General features: G+C 44.2%; 1 protein-coding gene across 4 annotated transcripts in view; it reads left to right on the top strand.

Annotated features, from left to right (window-relative positions):
• EPB41 (erythrocyte membrane protein band 4.1) overlaps positions 1-19,253 on the top strand; it is a 162,947-nt gene that overhangs the window by 40,048 nt on the left and 103,646 nt on the right. The window contains exon 1 of one of the 4 annotated variants that reach the window (XM_077337191.1): positions 17,866-18,130. The exons of the other annotated variants lie outside the window; for them this stretch is intronic. The gene's annotated coding sequence lies outside the window, so the exon portion shown is untranslated. Of the gene's footprint in view, positions 1-17,865; positions 18,131-19,253 lie in introns of those variants that run through there. 4 annotated transcript variants of the gene reach the window in all.

The raw sequence follows: 19,253 nt of genomic DNA, 5'->3' as shown, positions 1-19,253 counted from the left end.
TCCATAATTGCGAGGCTGCCACTGAAAAGCTCCTCTCTTGTGCACCCACCAGATGTGCTGCTTTGGTTGATGAGACAGTCAGGAGGGCCTTTGCCGTGATCTCAGTTATTGGTTAGAAATTTATGAGAGTCAGCTGTTCTTCAGATACCCTGGTCCCAAGCCATGTAGGGCTTTAAAAGTAAAAAAACCCAAAAAACCCAAAAAAACCCGCCTTGAATTAGGCTTGTGAATGGATAAGGCCCCTCGCAGGGCCTTGCGCTCTGCGGGTGAAAACCTGTTGGTCGTTCCCGGCCCTAGGGAAGCACGCCTGGCCTCGACCAGGGCCAGGGCCTTTTCGGTCCTGGCCCCGACCTGGTGGAATGAGCTCCCGGGAGAGCTGCGGGCCCTGCGGGATCTTTCAACATTCCGCAGGGCCTGCAAGACGGAGCTCTTCCGCCAGGTTTATGGTTGAGGCCGGGGCTGATAATAGATCTATGCCTCCCCCGGGGACTCGGGTTCTGGACCCGAAGCAAAACATCATCAGGACCTCCTCTCCACCCGCTAGTAGTGGGAGGGAGGGGGGGAGTTGAGCTGCCATTCTTGCCATGCCGGCAATATTGGCAATGTTATTATTGTTTTATGGGGTTTTAATGGGGAATTGCGATATTGTTACCCGCCACGAGCCGCAAGGGAGTGGCGGGCTATAAATCTAATAATAATAATAATAATAAGAAGAAGAAGAAGAAGCCAGAATAATTGCTGTAATATTGGGTCACACAATCCCAGTAACTGGCCCTGACCAGGGCCCATTCTGCACACATAGGATAATGCACTTTCAATGTTCTTTGGCAGCTGGATTTTCCTGTGCAGAACAGGAAAATATACTTCTCAAGTGCATTATCTATTGTGTGCAGAATAGGCCCAGCAGTCTAGTTGAAACATTCTGCACTAGCTGCAGCTTCCATATCCTTTTCAAGGGTAACACAAATAGAACGTATTGCAGTAGTTTAGTACAGGGAGGGGGGCATCCTGGACTTTTTATCAGAACTCCAGAATCATTAAAACCACACCTGTCTGCCTGGCTCTGCAGGAATTACCTAAATCAAAAGGCTGCCTCCCCCCAATGTGACCAGAACTAGCTACTTGTTCTATTAGAGTTTGCATAGGAACTTTTACGATACTGTAAGAAGTTCTCGTTCTCATACTGCAGGAATGATTATACAAACTCTCGAAGAAACACTTATATTAGCATAAGAATATCCTCAGCTCCAGTTTCAGTTTGCTGAAGGGGCGGAGGGCAGCTCCCGTGTGGAAAAGCACACCTTTGGAACCAGCCCAAAAGAAAATCCAATTTTTTTTGTTTGGAATGTTTTAACTGTTTTACTTTTAATTTGCAATCTCATTTAAAAATTTTTAATGATAGTATGCTGTTGCCCACCACCTGGAGCCAAGCAAGTGGGAGGGCAGCATACAAATCAAATAAATGAATAAGAACAATTATTTTTTATTTGGGCAGGCACCGTCAACTGGTTAGTGGAAGTTTCTTGAATTGGGCGACAGTCCTCTTAGTTGTATATTTCATGCAAAGCTAGGAGTCAGATTCTGAAGCAGTGAGTACAGTGCAACCCTCTCCTTGGATGCTCAGCAAAGTTATGGTGGGGAGAATGGCTCCATAGAGTGGCTAAACAGTAACATCAGATGTCATAGAGTCAGCTGGGGATTGAAACCATTGTGCGGGAAGTTAAAGAGTACTGTGGTTTCAGGATCAATTATATTCTTTAAAAAAATATCCCTGCCAATTTAACTGTTCCTGCTTTGTGGGAAGAGTTTGGGATTATGGGATGCTGAGAAGTGCTAATTGAATTGATATATATTTGACATATTTGCTAGAGGGTTCAGTCTAAATGCATTTGAACTTGTTGGGAAAATTCCGATTACTGTTGTTTCATCACAACAATGTTTATGTTGTGTAACCACCAGTCAATTGTTCGGACAAAGCGGTAAGAAAGAACGTCTATAGCTCATCTCTTTCCCTCTGCTTGCAGTCTTTTCTTGCTCAGTTGGATTTGATGGGGTTTTTTTGGGGGGGAGGAGGGATTGTCCTTATTTTTATACTAGGGTATGTGCATGCACAAAAGCCTAATCCATGTCAATGGGGAATTGTTGAATTTAAATAGAAGGTGGTCACATACCCTGGACTCAACAAGGACATAGGTTTTTTAAAAATCCAAAAGTAAATAGACAAAATAAATAAAATCAAGGATAGTAGCAGAAGAGGAAAATGTTTACCTCATTGCAGGGGTCTGTCATATCTGCATTAAATATCATGTGGTGGGCTTTGTGTGAAAGTCCAAAACTATCCGGATAACTTTATAATGAAGAAATGGTCTAAACCAGGGAGCCTCACCCTTTTTGAACCTGTTGGCATCTCTAGAATTCTGACACAGGGTGGGCGGTGTAACTACAAAATGGCTGTCACAGGAGGTGGAGCCAACCACAAAAATGTCAAGAGAACATACATAACTGTAGTCGTACCTTGTCAATATTTCAGACAAAAGCTGCATTTTAAACTCTTGGAAAGTGCTCTCAAGTCTATCCTGTAAAAATTCAAGAGACCCTGCCAGACTTCAGAGAAGGGAAACCTATAGATATTTCTGAAATCCAATTTTTAAATAATCTGAACAGTAAATTAATAACTGTTTCCTTGCTTTGCAGCAAGATAGCCCATCACATAAAAACTTTTCTTCTGGCTGCTTCTCAGACGTATCTTTTTTTGGTTATGAGCTTTTGTGTCCTGGATATATGTTTTAAGGGGCAGTTCTTGGCTAATCAACATGTGCCTTTTCTCTTTCCGTTTCTTTCTCATGGATGGATTCTGCTGGCTCATCTGTGGGCTCCCTCCGGCTGGCTCCTCTTCCGGTGAGTACAAGCTTTTTGTCATAGCTGGACATCTTGTTTCTTCTTCTCTGATTTGGAGCATCTGGCTTTACCCTTCAACACATGGAAATAAAATACTTTATACTGTTGGTTTTGTTTGTGCTGGGTACTTGTTTGAAACCAGGAGATGGGACTTAAATGCATTGAAGTTTCGATACTAGCAGGTATCTTCACTGCAGCTGAATAATTTTTTTTAAAGGACACCATGTTGTTGCCCTGAACTCTGTTCCGGATTATGCTTAAACCTTTGAGTGGAAGAAGTACTTTCAGCATTTGGCAGGCGGATTAATATTTGATGCCGTAGGGTGGGTCTACAGGCTATGGGTAGCTCTAGCAATCATTTTAAGAGATGCCTTTCCCCCTCTTTTAATAATGCAGCTGTGATTTCCAGTGCTCCTGAAAAAATTGCTGTTTTTCCAGCATATTTATTTTTTACTTTTGTAAAACGGCATTTCTCCCCCTCAAGTGTATGGCGTTGTATATTGGTGTGTTTTGCCCTGATCTGGGCAGACTCTGCACTGGGCTTTTTAGCCCTTGTGACTCCGAATTTGTGCTTCAGGCAATTCTCAGAAGTTTCTCCAACCTGTGGATTATTTCCCATCCCCCTCACTTTTTGCATCTTGTCCCTTCTCTATACAGCTCAGGATAATGTTCCTGGAATTATAATAATTGAACCACCCTGAACCATGAGAAAAGGCAAGATGTAGATGGTTTAATTAATAAATAAAATATAAATAATTATTGCATATTCTCTTTGCAACAACTCTTAGACATATAATGCACATACAGTTTCCCTGTTGCATTAAAGCACATTGCCCTGGACTCATTCTTGTCTAGAAAAACGGTGTAGGGTGAAAACTTAAACCTTCTTCAACTATACTCTGTAACCATGAACTAGACTGTGACTCCTGCAGTTTTTCGTTAGGAGAAAAACCTTGGGGCTTGCAGAAATGGTGCATCTGTTTAAGCTCTTAATGCTCTGTCTGCTACTCTGCCTTGATAATAAGATAGATCTGGCTTCCTATCCTATCTCCCCTGGGCAATAGACCTGTCGTCACTGCTAGAGAGTAAAGCCAGTTTCAGCTTCTGTGCTTCCCTTGTTATAGCTATGATGAGTGCCAGAATCTCCTTAGTTGCAATGGCATGAAGCAGTTAAAGAGTCTGCTTAGGTAGGTAGGTAGGTAGATAGATATTGATATAGATGATATAGATTAGATAGATAGATAGATAGATAGATAGATAATCTTTAGTTTTCCAGACAAAGTTTAACAAAAACAAGGTGCTTAACGGAAATTGTTTGAGAACTAAAACTTGCAAAAATACCAGGTCTTTTACTGTCTTTTCCCCGCCTTTTTTTTTTGCAATAGCAGACCTGTCATCTCCTGAACCCATTCATACGGTGACTTTACCTTCCTTATATACATACATAGCTTCCACATGGTAATTCATGGAGAGGGGGAGTTAAAAAGCTGAGTGGTCTGGGTGCCTGAGCTTTGCTGGCTAGCAAAGTACCTACAATGGCCAAAATGCTATTAAGGAGGATAAAAGAACAAGAGGAGGCTGACAGAAGGAACCATGGAGACCAAAGCAAACAATGGTGTTATTGCCTTTTTTTGCAAGAAAGGGACAGGATGAACAGCAGTAGATGGTGCATCTTCAGACAGGAAGAACAGGATGGGTCTGAGGGGAAATGCCATGAGAGTGATAGAAGCAAACAAGCAGGCTGGAGGGCCACACAGAAAGAGGTTGGGGGCTGCATGTGGCCTGTGGCCTTAGGTTGGAGACCCCTGTTCTAGATAAGTACATGTTTATCCCACCCTTTCCCCAAGGCATTCAGGGTGATAGTTCTCCCTTTCTCTTTGTATTCTTGTAACAACCCTGTAGAGTAAGGTGACCAGATTTTAACATTAGTAAAGTGGGACACCATTGACCGGGGGGGTTCTTGATTTAAAATTTGGTCTATATGGAGCAACAAAAAATTTCATAGAACGCATAGAACAGAAAAATAGTATTCTACTATATATATTTTAATTTCAACATAAGTACAATTTGCCAGGTGCTCCCAGATGTCCCTCCAAAAGTGGGACGATCTGGTCACCTTACTGTAGAGTAGTTTAGGCTGAAGAAGCATAATTGGTTTAAGGCTACCTGGACCCTTTCCTGTTGTGTGGGTCTTATCAATTTTTGCCTTCTACGATGCCAAGTAAATGTAAGAACTATCATTGCCAGCGTCCAGGTGGGGCCTGGCAATTTCTTGGATTTACAGCAGAACCCCAGACTACAGACATCACTTCCTGTGGAGAAAATGGGTGCTTTGGAGGTTGAACTCTATGATATTACAACTTGCTGAGACTATAAATCAGGGGCCCAAACCTTTTGTAGCCTGTGGGCACATCTGGAATTCTGACAGAACATGGTGGGAACAGCAGCAAAATACTGCACAAAATGGCCGTCACAGGCGGGACAGCAAAAGGATTGTCAATCAGATCTCCGATCTCTGGTAGTCAGTCGGAAACCTTTGCTAGGCAAATGCCCTATCTGGCCCTACCTCTTCCTAAAAAAACTTGATGGGCATGAAAAAAGGTGTTGGCTTGGTGGCACCCTGGCGTCCACAGGCACTACATCGGGGACCCCTGCTATAAATTATTTTTAATTCCCTCCCCAATCTCCCCCACTTTCTCCTCCAAATCTCCAGGAATTTTCCAGCACAGAGTTGGCAACCCTAGTCAGAACCCCAATTTTATCTGGCAAAGGAGTATGAGTGAGCATTGATGAACATTGTTTCCCCTGTATTTTTGCATAGAGTCATTTTATTTTCTGAAGAGGCAGCTGAATTCCTTGGGCGGCCTAACGTCTAGTAATCCATCCGCAGATTTTCAGTCTGCCTGGTATATTAAAAAGGGACAAAGAAATTCACAAGAAAGGTTATAATGAGAGTCTAGTGTGGGTTGTACATCAAGGAGAGTCGGGACAACTTTGAAAAATAGTTGTGTGCTGGGAGTTGCTCCTCAGGTTGATAGTGTGCCTCTCAAGAAGATGGGGATTTTGCCACGACGTGAACCCACTGCTAACTGTTTCAATTACGCTCTTGCCAGAGGAAATAAACGGGGAGAAGAGGAGTGGTTTAGCTTGGATCTGCCTCCGTTAGGAGAATTGCAAAACCATTTCTCATCGTGCTGATCCCTTTGGTATAGTCTTTTCCAGCTATCCTTTTCGGGGGGCTAAAAATTTCCATCCTCAGTCCATCTTCAAATGTAAATGCCAGCGGTTATTTATAGCCTCAGAATAAAATCCTTTTTGCTTTTCATGTTGCAAGAGCATGAGAGGCAGCCAGATTTGATTCTCGTTATATTCTCAGGAGCCTGGTGATATCCCCCCCCCTTTTGTGTGTCTGTGTGTGTGCAAAATCCTAGTTCCTGTTGATGAAAACTGTTTTTGGGTACCAGCTCAGTTTGTTATCATGGGGAAAACAAAAAGCAAATCAGATAACACGCTGACACACAGGTATATGATTTTTCTTTATAAAGAAAATAAACTGATTAAAGGAGGATTTTCCTTTAATAATAATTTTTTTTCTGCACAGTAGCAAGTTGAAACCAGCTAATTACAATTTAATTTCCAGGGATTTAGCTGCATCTAGTTATTCTTGGTATGTTGCCCAAAAGATTGCTAGTTCTTTTAAAATTGTCAACCCAGTCTTGTAATTCAGAAGTTAAATGAATTTAATGCACATTTATTATCCCATAGATAGACTAGAGTTTTTACCGTGATGTGCACCGTGTAATGTTTGTCATTCTTATGAACTAGTTATAACCAGTTACATTCATTAACAGGAGATTTTCCCTCCTTTCCAGGGAAGCTCACTTGACCTCATAACTAGTTGACCTCAGCCAGGGCCAGAGCTTTCTCTATCCTGGCCCCCACCTGCTGGAACGAGCTCACAGAGGAGATCAGGGACCTGACGGAACTTGAACAGTTCCGCAGGGCCTGCAAAGGGAGCTCTTCCACCAGGCATTCGGTTGAGGTCGACCCGTGCCATCACTTCCCAAGTGTCCTTCTCCTGAGCCCCCTCCTATGGCACCCACCATAATTCCGCCCAACCCACTGGGCTATCAGTATGACTTAATTGAATGTTTCCCACATTTTTCTACTGTTCCATGTCACTTGTTGTTTCACTTCATTCATTATTGTTAATCTAAGTCATCTGTATTGTTTCTGTTATGTTTTATGTGAACTGCCCCGAGCCTTATATAATATTTATTATATAAATATAATAAATAAATAACAAAAATATAGGGATTATTTCCCTCCCCCTCTCCTTTGGTCCTGGAATATTTCAAAGCTTTCATGCTTTTTAATGTCATTGTGATTGTTATTAAGCGGTGTTAATTGGTTTTGGGTTTTGGATGTCCTGTTGGCGACCTCCCATGTTTCTGTTGATACCTGGTTTAGCCCTATGGTGTCTTCCTGTAGAGAAAATGCAAGTGTGAACACGACCGACTCCAACCCTGTGTCCTGCTTGCAATATTTACAGTCCTGGAAATTTGCCTTGGTTTCCAACTGGCTTGAAAGTCTTCCAGATGCTTGATAAGGGTCCACAATTTAGCGCTGATCAGAGTTTTCAATGGGGGAGGGAATGCTGCCGAAGCTCTCTAATGAAGAAGTGCTTCACTTCAGTCTTGTTTGTACCGAGCTTAATTGAAGTGAACTCAGATGGTGTATTCTGTTTGGCATTTTGCTTGTAATGAGGCTGCGCTGTTTTAAAAACATGCTAATCTCCAGAAAAACATGCTAATAGCCATAAGAACAGTTTCACTTTGAGCATCCACTCGTTAGGGCTGGTCTGTTGGACTAGTCAACAAAGATTTGGTGGATGGGTCAAATAACGGTAAAAGTTCTTAAAAAATATATTAAAGAAGAAGAAAAGTTGGTTCTTATATGCTGCTTTTCTCTACCCAAAGGAGTTTCAAAGCGGCTTATGTTCGCCTTCCCTTTCCTCTCCCCACAACAGACACACTGTGAGGGAGGTGAGGCTGAGAGAGCCCTGATATCACTGAAGAAGAAGAATTTGATTAGAACAAGCATGTGGAATGATGTGATTCTGTCCAGGATGGAGTGGTAGGAGCTATCAAAGAGATATTTAGAAGTGCCTATTCCCAAAGAAAAAGGATTTCCATTAAGACTTGAAAAGTGCTTAAAATAATCAGGTGGCAAAGCCTTGTCAGTCCTTCTGGGGAGTGAAATTGACACTGTGGTGCCACCATAGAGAAGGCCCCAGTCAATATGCTTGCACGTGTAATAAAGAAAATGACATTAAACCGGGCTGTCTTTCAGGTCCTGACCTGGATGGCCCAGGCTAGTCTGATCTCTTTGGATCTCAGAAGCTAAACAGGGTCCAACCAATTTAGTCCTTGCATGGGAGACTTCTAAAGAATACCAAGGTTGTGACATTGAGGCAGGCAATGGCAAGCAACCTCTGATCATCTCCTGCCTGGAAAACCATCACCATAAATCAGCTGCAACTTGATGGCACTTTACACACACACACCTCTCTGGGGCCTTCCTGGGAGAATTAGGGTCACTACTGAGTAGGTGTGCCATTAGTATTTGTACTACTTCAGTGCTGTGGTGGTGTCCAAGTGATTACGAGGGGTGATCTGAGGCATAGTGGCTGTGGCAGATTGAACTGAACTGAAATATGTGTCAGAGCATGCAAGTGTGTCCAACTCTGGCCAGTGGGATATTATTGGGTTCTGGAGAAAATACGTTATCCAGTTCTATTAGGGACATGTAAGCCTAGTTAAGCTTCTACATGCGTAGAAAGCCCCATTTCACTGAGAGCTATTCACTACTTTCCCTTTTTGCCAGCTAGCATCTAGATATCATTTTGAAAACTGAAACCCTTTCAGAACTAAAATATGAACAAATGACTCGCTCTGTCTTTTTGAGTTCTAAAATGACAGGGTGTTAAAACTCTGGACAGTAGACTACATTTAAAATCTTCAATGTCTGTGCTTAAAAACCCCTCTGAAGCACCAATGCTTAGTTTATTTCTCCCCCTCTGCATTGTTTCTTGTGACCTAATAAACTCCTTTGATCTCTTGGCTGCTCTTTCTTCTCCTTAATCCCTTCACCTCTCTATCCACTTAGCTATTAGCTAAAGGATCCTTTGCTTGTTTCACTTGCCTCATTTCAACTCCACTCTTAATGACCCAATGTTTGTTTTGGGTTGGATGACAACTTGAAAGAATCTGCAATTCAGAAGGATCTGCTGATTCAGATGGCCTCCATTCAAGAAGCTGTCAAGCCCTGAGCCGCCTTAATATAGCCAAATGTCTTTATTTTAGGAGATCTTAGCGTAAGCAGCAAGATATTAATATGCATGACCAGAAACACTTTTTCCATAAAGGGGGTGGGGGGCTGCATCTGTGTATGTTTCAGCGACACGAGCGGTCTATTGTTGGCGGTTGGCATCTCCTGCAGTGCCGTCCCTGCTTTGGAGCCCAAGAGAGAAGGGGAAATGGTTTTGAAATTCCCTGAACACAGATTTGCTGGCAGCTGGCGCTTGACACGCAAATGAAGGGGGAAAGGAGACTGTTTTGAATGAAGCACGTTCTAGTGTCCTTTCTTTCCCTCTTGGAAAGTTATTTTTTTTAAGAAGCACTTCATTGTTTTTTAGACAATTGCAAGATTTTTTTTAAAGGTGGAAGCCTCGTATTTTGATGACACCATAGACACCCTGAAATTAAGGTGAGATTCTCCAATTTGACAGTGGCTTGGCAGTTTTCTCTAATAGTTTGTTATTTATGGGAGGGGTGAGTGGAACGACCACACAGACACAGTCTTTTCTCTAGAGTAATAACAAAAGGAGAATCTAACATTTGCTTACTTATTACTTTTCGCATATATAGCAGCATAAGAGACGAGTTGTTTCCTTGCAAGTAAATAAAGTAGTTTTTCAGCACACCCCTACATGTCTACCCAGCCTCAGCAGCCAAGCATTGCTGCAATCCATCTTTTGCTTTCCCCCCTTCTCTTCCCTCATTCTATCTTTGAGGATATGTGCGTACTCCTCCTTGTCATCCCACCCCCCACCAACGACCCTGTGAGGTAGTCCCACCCAAGCAACCAGCCACGGGATTCCCAGGCAACAGGGTCCTAGCTCAGGAGGGAGGATGTCTGAATGTGGCTCTCCCAGACCGCCTGGCGCCTGCTTCTCACCTCTCCTGCATTTCCAACAGAAGTGGCAGAGTTGAAGGGAAGTCCTGATAGAGAAGATATTTCAGAAACTTCCAAGGGGTGCTTTTATGTCCTCCTGGGATCCCTTTTGTTTCATGATGGGGGAGGGTAGGTTGCTGTCTCCCACCCTCCCCAACTCTCACCCTGCCTCCTGGCTCCATGACCGTTCAGGTCTGTGATGATGACAGCAGCACCCTTTCCCCCCTTCACTCCTCCTGTTCCCAAGGCCAAGATGGTATACACAAGACATCCCAGCTGCCTTTCAATCCATGTGCTGGCCCTCCTCTTCCTCTCTACCCTGCTGCCCCATCCCTTCTTAGGCAAGCTGCCATTCTGCACACCTGCATTCACCAGCTCCCTCATGATCACTGTTTCGCATAACGGTGGAGGTCCCAGTTGCTTGGCTTCATCCCCCTGTGTAGTGGCTTCCCCAGTTCTTGCTGAGCTGTGATGAGAGGAAGCAGGAGAGAAAAAGACAACACCATTCTCTGTATTCTTCTCCAACTTCGCTGCCAATCTTGCCACACTATTTAATCTCAGCCAAGGTATTTTGAGAGCCATTGTGATGTAGTCGTTAAGAGCGATGCCCTGTAATCTGGAGAACCAGGTTTGATTCCCCACTCCTCCACATGCAGCTATCTGGGTGGCCTTGGGCTAGTCACTGTTATCTTAGAGCCATTCTCTTAGAGCTCTTCCGGCCCCACCAACCTCATAGAACGTCTGTTGTGGGGAGAGGAAGGGAAAGGTATTCATAAGCCACTTGGGCACTCCTTCAGGTAGTAAAACGTGGGATTTAAAAAATATCAGCTCCTTTTCTTCTATTTCTGCACTGTAGGAATTTCCTTTCTATTTCTTGATAGTTTCCACCACACACATCTCACTGAGCTCACTCACCTCCTCCAAGCAGCCTCCTGCTTTCCCTTCCTCAAACCAGCTGCTAGATGTTTGCCTACCCATCTTGAAGAGATGAGTTGTGCTTTCTAGGAAGTCAAATGCTGAGATCATGACAATGTTTGCTGGGGAAATAACCGGCATGGTTCTCTAATGTACCAAGAAAAGAAATATACCTAGTTTATATTTGGATATGTATTTGAATATATATATTACAGCTTTTCAAAAAATGTTCTAAGAGAGTATTGTGTGTGTGTGTGGCTGAGAGTGGGATTGTGGAGACGAGCTTCACTTCACTTTACACATTCATTGGAACTCTGAATACCATTATTTCTGAGGTCAAGAGTGTGGGTTTATCTGCTCTTCCCTCTCACAGCAGCCTGAAATGCCCCTGAAATCTTGTTCTTGGAGAGGGGGGGAGGTCCCCTTTCCATCAAGGAACAGGATTGGTGTGGCATTTCAGGCTGCTGCAGATGGGGAGAGGTCATGGCCTGCAGGTGGAATTCTTTGCACCTGTTAAAATGCTATGCTGGATCCAGCCCTATGTAGTGGGTGCATGTATACAAGTGCTGGTCTTTCTCCATGTGACGAGGAATGCTGCTTTTTCTACGTCATGTAAGAAGAGTAGTATGTGCATAAGCATTCAAACAATGCAGATAGGTTGAAGGGGAACCTTGCCACCCCAATCCCATTCTCATCTTCCTGTGTGTGTATGTATTTTCCACTCCCTTTCAGATTTTCTACTATGCTGGAAGAGCATAATTTGTGTCCACTAGCACCTTAAAGCCCAACAAAATTTCCAAAGTGTTTCAAGAGCAAAAGCTCCTTTCATCCAGTATCTAGAGCCTTCCCAGATTTTCAGGATATTTCAAGAGCAAAAGCACCTTTCAGTAAATATCTTATACCCTAGAAATCTTGTTGGTTTTTAAATTGATACTGTAATCAAACCTTGCTCTTCCTTTGCATACCAGGGCTACCCACCTGAAACCATCTACGAGACTAGTGTTACAAGACACTTTTCTTTCCCTTTTCTGTCTCTTTCTATCCTAGGGGATAACTTTGCTCAAACCCTATTTTTTTAAAATGAATATAATAATATGAAAATATCTTTTCCTTTAAAATCAAAGCTTCCTATATTGGTAGAGGAAAGAAGGTGCAAATCGTATATTGATGCTTCAAAAACAAACGTCACAGACTTGCTCAAAAATGTTTTAAATCACAGTCTTTAAACACAGTCCTGCTTGTGCTTTTTGAACATGAGTGAAGAACAATCCCATAATATTTCCCATCGCTTCTTGCTTTGAGAACATTAATATATAGTATTCATTGGCTGCAATGTTAATTCAGCAGAAGCCAAAGTCTCACTAGATGCTGACAGTAACCATGACTGATATCCTTGGATTGCAACCCGCATACAATTTATTCCATCATCATGGATAAATTGCTTATTGCAGTGAATCCTCATGGCAGCAGAACAACTTCTCAAGTTACACTGTTAACTGGTGTACCTTACGGGCTGCTAAAAGTACTGCTAGAAGATATGATATCTCTGTTAGTGTGTGAATGACAGAGCTACACAAAGGAAGGAGCTGGGATTGGACTTGACTTTGATCTGTAGGGTGCTTGCATTTTTTTTGTAAAAAGATGTTGACACATCCAGAGCTTCTGTTAGTGTGCGCATAGTGTGAGTCTGTAAAATGCAGGTGATCAAACATGCGAGGACGGCCCTTTTAAATACCAAGCAGCTGTGGACCATAGAGAGCTGGTGTAATTTATTTGGGTTAAATGTAAAAAAAAAAAAAAAATCCATTGCCTTGGAAGCACAGAAGCTTTATACAGTGAGTGTCCTCAGTCCTCCAAATTTCCAATTTAAGAGGAAATACTTTTCAAACAAGTTACACAGATGATCTGAGTCCAATGGTAACAAGAGAAAGAAATTTTACTTACAAAAATGGAAACATATCTTACATGACACACAAACTTATATAAAGACCAAAGAGGCCCAACATGAAGAAGAGTTAGTACTTATATGCCACTTTTCTCTACCAGAAGGAGTCTCAAAGCAGTTTACAATCACCTTCCCTTTCCTCTCTCCACAACAGACAAACACCCTGTGAGGTAGGTGAGGCTGACAGAGCCCTGATATTACTGCTCGATCAGAACAGCTTTATCAGTGCTGGAGAGCCCAGGGTCACCCAGCTGGGGAGGAGCAGAGAATCAAACCCACTACACCAAGTTGGCTCTAACTAATGAGAGGCTGTATTCAGTGTATTCAACTGAAATAATTATTTTAATCCTTTCCCTCACAGATCCTCTTGCATGCAGAGTTACAATAAACTGCAGTTTTAAAAAATTGAACTGGGAATCACTTTTGCTTTTATCCTTGCTTTAATGAACTTACAGTGGCTTCAGTCAGGTTCACACTTGCAGGTGGTAGACTAAAGTGCATATAACTGAACATTTCTGTGCATAAAAATTTCCATGTAAATAAAAAAGTACTGCAGGGGAAAAGATGCTAGCCAGCACCGTTCTTTGTTTGCTGCATTGGTCTTCTTGCAGGCAGGCTGTGATTCTAAAATGTGATTTCCCCCTTGAGCCTTTATCTGCTATGGTGGTGGAAAGTGCCATCAAGTCACAGATGGCTACCCCTGGTAGGGTCCTCAAGGCAAGAGATGTTCAGAGATGGTTTGCCATTGTCTGCCTCTAGGTAGCAACCCTGCACTTCCTTGGTGGCCCTCCCATCCGAATACTAGCCAGGCCCAACCCTGCCTAGCTTTTGAGATGTAGGCCATTCAGATTGGGGTGGTCAGTCTGTTCTGTCAATTCAAGTCTTTGCAGCTTAATTGCATGCATGAATAAGCCAGGCCTTAAGCAGTTCAATGCAAGGACCACATCTGAATGCAAAAAATATCTGTGAAATTCTTTCAGATGTAGTCAGCATTATAAATAGATTATTCGTTGGTATGCTTCTTTCTGATAAATTTGGTGTTGGTCACTGTTTGAAATAGCAGATGGCATAACATGTTTGTTGAGAATCAGCACTGAAAAGCAGATCCACATGTACCATACCATGAGAGGCAGTGTGGTGTAGAGGTGAGAGTGTCGGTCTAAATAAAATCTGGGAGACCCAGGTCTGGATTCCCGCTCTTGCCATGGGGTTCACCTGCTGACTTTAGGCCAGTTGCACACTCTAAACCTAATCTAACTCTCAGGGTTGATGTGAGGATGCATTGGAGAATAACAGAATGATGTAAGCCATTTTGGACTCCCATTGTGGAAAAAAAAGTGGGATATAAAATAAATTATGGTGATGGAAATTGTATCCTAAAAAACTTGGGACATTTGCCATTTTCCCCCCACTTATGAATCATTGTAACCATGCATGTTTGATGAAGAAAAGGATATCCTTGCATGCTTCTTTTCTGCTTTGAAATGCTACATATAAGGCTGTTATAACTTTATCATGCTGCCCCGAATTCTTTGAAGGGTGGGGTGAGAATGTATCAAATAAATCAATTCAAGGTTAAATGTTCTTTGCTGTAGTGGGTACCTAGTAAGCTTAAGATGACAATTGTGTTGTATAATTTGAATGTCTGAAATCAGGTAGTATAGAACTTGCCTTGAGTATGTTGGAATAAATGTTGCTAGATTTTAAGGGACCACCAGATTCCTGTCTTATTTTGCTGCTACAAACTAACATGGCTACCCATCTAGATTGAAATATACTATAGGAGAACTTCCTTGCCTGCTTCAAAAGTCCCACCTTACTGCTCTTTTCTTGTGCCAGTCTGGGTTACACAGGTGTGTGCTATATATATATGCCATCAAGTCACAACTGGTGGTTTGCCATTGCCTTTATCTGCAGAGACTTCCTTGGTGATCTCCCATTCAAGTTTCAACCTTGCTTAGGTTCTGAGATCTGACACAGTCAGACTGTATCATTCTGTCTTTTCTCCCTCTCCATGTGCAATACATATAATATATATGTACACATCTTTCACCTTGAAGTGAATGAGTAGGGAACAATCCCCTTTGATTTTAAAAGAAAGGTTGTTATTCTGTTGTTATACAAATGTGCAAACTATCTTTCTAATCTTTGCTCTCCCTTTTAAGTAACGTCATGTAGCATTCACCTGTCAAATTAACTACATTTCCAGTGATTTACTGCTCCCTTTCCCGCAAGGTAGCTCCACTGCTTTGGGAGCAATTCCTCCCCTCGGAAATTAGCGTTATTGACTAGACTAGCAGCTGTGACCCATTGGGTTTGGAAGAGGGCCAGGTCTGGAGAAAGAAAGCTGGCCCCAGTGGCACAGAGGTGGAAGAAGATTTCTCTCCCTTCCTTGCTCTCTAACTCGTGGTTAAGCTGTAGGTGTTTGTGGAACCACACTTGCTTCTGTTGAAGGCAGGAGAATGAATGGCTGAGAGGGGGTTGGGGGATGTGGGAGCAGGAGAAGGCTAATGGGAATAAGGGCTAACCACAGATAGAGGCTTCTAACTACTACTTTAGGATCATGGTAACCTATTTCACAAAGCTATTGCACAAAGTTAGCACTGAGCCAAATAAACAAGGGAGGGTGCTATTAGGATTGAAAAACACAGTAACAATTGGGGATGTACTTTTAGCACCTGCAAAATTTCCCCCCTGCTAGTGAAATAGCTGAATTTAACTTTTACATGAGCATTAAAGGAAGAGTGGCCTGCCGCTTGGAGCAAAGGTTTACAAGCAGTGGGTAAAAATGTCAGTGCTTAAGAGTGTTTGTGTGGAAATCACTGCATGCTTTAAAAGGGGGGGAGGAGCCTATAAATGGTGTTGATGCTGAAAGGATGCTGCTGGAGCTGCCTGCCTACCCACCTGCTGATCTGCAGTTCTATATGGGGAGTGTGTTATGTAGTCTGGCCCTGTGGTTTCTTTTTAAAATGTAAGGAATAGGAATGGTGCTAATTTGAACAGAATTATCAGTGTCTTATGCTTGTAAGCAGTTACATCAGCCAATGAAATCTGTTGGCCTCACGATCAAGATGAGGCAAAAGGGAGATCTTTTTTTCACATAGTGGCTAATTATGAAACTTGGAATGTGTGTTTTCCTTGCAGTCATCAGGGAGTATGATAGCCAGTAGCTTAGACTGCAGAAGTTTATAAAATTACTAAACCAGGAAGTGAATAGACACCTCTCCACTTCTGCTTTCCTAATCTAGAAGCACTTGGGGATACCCAATTAAGATTATGGACAGGAAAGATGAAAGATATTTGTTCATCCAATAGTTTATTGTGGAATTCACTAATCTGCTGACTCGGTGGTGGAGAGTGCCATCAAGCCTCAGCCAATCTATCATGACACCATAGGGATTTCAAGGCAGGAGACTAACAGAGGTGGTTTGCCATTCATCTGTCTCTGTACAGTGATTCCTTGGTAGTCTCCCATCCAAGCACAAACAAAATCTGACTCTGCTTATCTTCTGAGATCTGATGAGCTCAGGCTAGCCTGGGCGGTCCGGGTCAGGCACTGCTGGTTTAGGTAGCTTTAAAAGCGGGATTATCTAAATGCATGGAAGTCTGCATCCACATTTTATTGCATAACTGTGTGATAGCAGTCGTTTGTCTTTTGCTGGTGTGGATGAGACAACCCATTTACAAATGGTTGCTAAATAACATAGCCAGCTACATGTCGATTCAGCCCAAGGCTTCCATTAGCTGTGGTAGCTAAGCAGAACCTCTATGTTCAAAGACAGCTTGCCTCTGAATTCCAGTTATTGGGGGTAAACAATAAGAAAAGGTGACATGTTGAGACACATAGTGTCTGAGATATCTGGGAGACCCAGGTTAGAAAGCCAGCTTTCCTTCAAAGCTCTCTAGGTCAGGGGTAGTCAATCTGTGGTCCTCCAGATGTTCATGGACTACAATTCCCATGAGCCCCTGGTAGCAAACCTCTGGCAGGGGCTCATGGGAATTGTAGTCCATGAACATCTGGAGGACCACAGGTTGACTACCCCTGCTCTAGGTGACTGTGGGCATGTGTTCTGAGTTTAGCCCCACCTTGCAGGATAGTTGTGAAGAAAAAATAGAGGGGGTTCACTGTGGGTGGACAGGTAGTTGTGGATTTCCTGCATTCTGCAGGGGTTGGACTAGATGACCCTGGAGGCCCCTTCCATCTCTATGATTCTAGGAGGGAAGTGCTGTCTTGAGCTCCTTGGAGGAGGGGCTGAATAAAAATGCAGTAAATATATACCTAGGTAGCCAGTGTGATCGACTTAATGGGCAACTCCATCTATTTGTGGCAACCCGGTGCTTAAGATGTAAATTATTTTTGTCTTTAGAAAAGTGCTGTGACAGGAAATTATGAGACACACACCGCTCAACTTGATTGCTGGGGGAGAAAACCGTTCCTTGGCTTGAACCTGACATGATTTACTGGAAGTCGCTTCTCCTCCCCTCCCCTCCCTGACCCAGATGGCGGGTTTTAAGGTCTCGCCTCAACCCGAAGCCATCCTATCGCTGTCTTTCTCGCGCGCGCGCACGGGCGTTTATTCGTCGTTGTTCCCCCCCTCCTCTTTTTTTTTTTTTTAATCTCGCCTTCCCCGCTGCCTCCGAACTCCCCTCCCTCCTTTGCGCGTGCCGCGCGCGCGCCACCCCCTCTCTCGCCAACCGCCTCTTTTTGCCCCTTCTTTCCTCTCCCCTCTCCCTTCCCCGCTTCGCTAATGGTTAAACCGTTCGGCCCCGGCCCCGCCTCCTCCATGATCGGCCAATAGAAACTTACTACTATGTTATGGGGCGGGCGGATTGGGGAGAAAAAAAAAAACAGCGGTGGGGGAGAGGGGGATTTGCGAAAGAGTCAGACCCGAGGCCTTCTCTCCCCCCGCCTCTCGGCCACTGGCAACCGTCACTAATACTATCAACCGTGGAGCATCAGTCGGGGAGGGGGATGCGCGCGCACACGCCTGTGTGAAGGGAGCGGGCGACAGGGGGCCGGCGAGGCGACGGCCGGATTCTCTCCGCGGCTCCATTGATTCCGAGCGGTCGGTTGTTATTTCGGCGGCTCCCTTTCTTCCCTCGGCGCGGCGGCGGCGGCGGCGGCGGCCCAACGAGGTGAGCGGGGAGGGACATGAGGTGACTCCATGGCTCGCACGGGCGGGTGGGCTGCCGAGCTAGCGGCGGCGGCGGCGGCGCAGAGAAGAGCCACCCTCGCCGTCGTTCCCCCTCTCTCGCCGCTGGCCGGGGACTCGGGAGGGAGATGTTGCTGTTCCGACTGCCGGGCTGCGCAGGGGGCCATGGTTTGCCCGGAGTGGGACGGCCGGGTGGCTTTCTGGCCCGGGGTTGGCCGTGCTTCAGGCTGGCATGTCTCTGGGGCTGGCGGGGGGGGGGGGGTCTCTTGCCTTGTGCCAAACGGAGCATACGTCAAGGCGATGTGTGGTGCAGAAAAAGGAGGGGGCGTGTGGGGGTGTCTCTGCCCCGGAGCTCTTTAATCTTCACCCCCCTCCCCTTTATTCTAAGTGGAGCATTATGGGATGGGAAATTTGTGACTCCCATAAGGTGATCCAGCTGGAATGGGGGGAGGAGGGGGCTAGGGTAGGATGGGAGATTAGATTGGGAGATGGCGGGTGAACATCCTCTCAGGTGTCCATTGAGCCTTGGGACTCTTTCCCTCCTGCTAGGCTTTAGGGAGGGGATGCATACCTTGAATTGGAAGCTGGATTGCTTCTCCTAATATTAACCTATTACAGATTTTGTGCATGGAGGAGAGGGAGAGGGAGAGCATGGAGGGAGGTAGAAGGATAGGGGGGTGACAGCCCACCCCTTGAATGGTGTGGTGGTGGTGGTGGGGGGGCTCAGCTGTTGTGTAAGCGGACGGGGGATAGAGAGGTGGGGGCGAGGACAATGGTGCTCAGGTAAAAAGAGATGCGTTGCCAGCTCTTGAGATGGAGCCAATGCCATTGTTGTGACCAAAGGCACCCCCCTTCCTGTAGCCCGCTGCCTATGTTGTTGACTTGAAAGACTAAAGATTTACACACATGGAGTTATTTATAAATACTCTCGGTGGATGTTAATGATAATCGGGTCAGGCTTAGATTGGTTTCTTCCCGGCATGCCTTGCTTATATAAATCTTCCTATATGTGGTCCAGAAATATTTCATGGCTTAATTTTTGCTAAATGACACGGTGCAGTTAAGAGACATGATTTCTACAATAACAATCATTGTGTGACAATTTT

The sequence above is a fragment of the Paroedura picta genome, chromosome 5 (assembly GCF_049243985.1).
Source record: "Paroedura picta isolate Pp20150507F chromosome 5, Ppicta_v3.0, whole genome shotgun sequence".
Taxonomy (NCBI): Eukaryota; Metazoa; Chordata; class Lepidosauria; order Squamata; family Gekkonidae; genus Paroedura; species Paroedura picta.
This window is presented reverse-complemented; position numbering and strand designations above follow the sequence as displayed.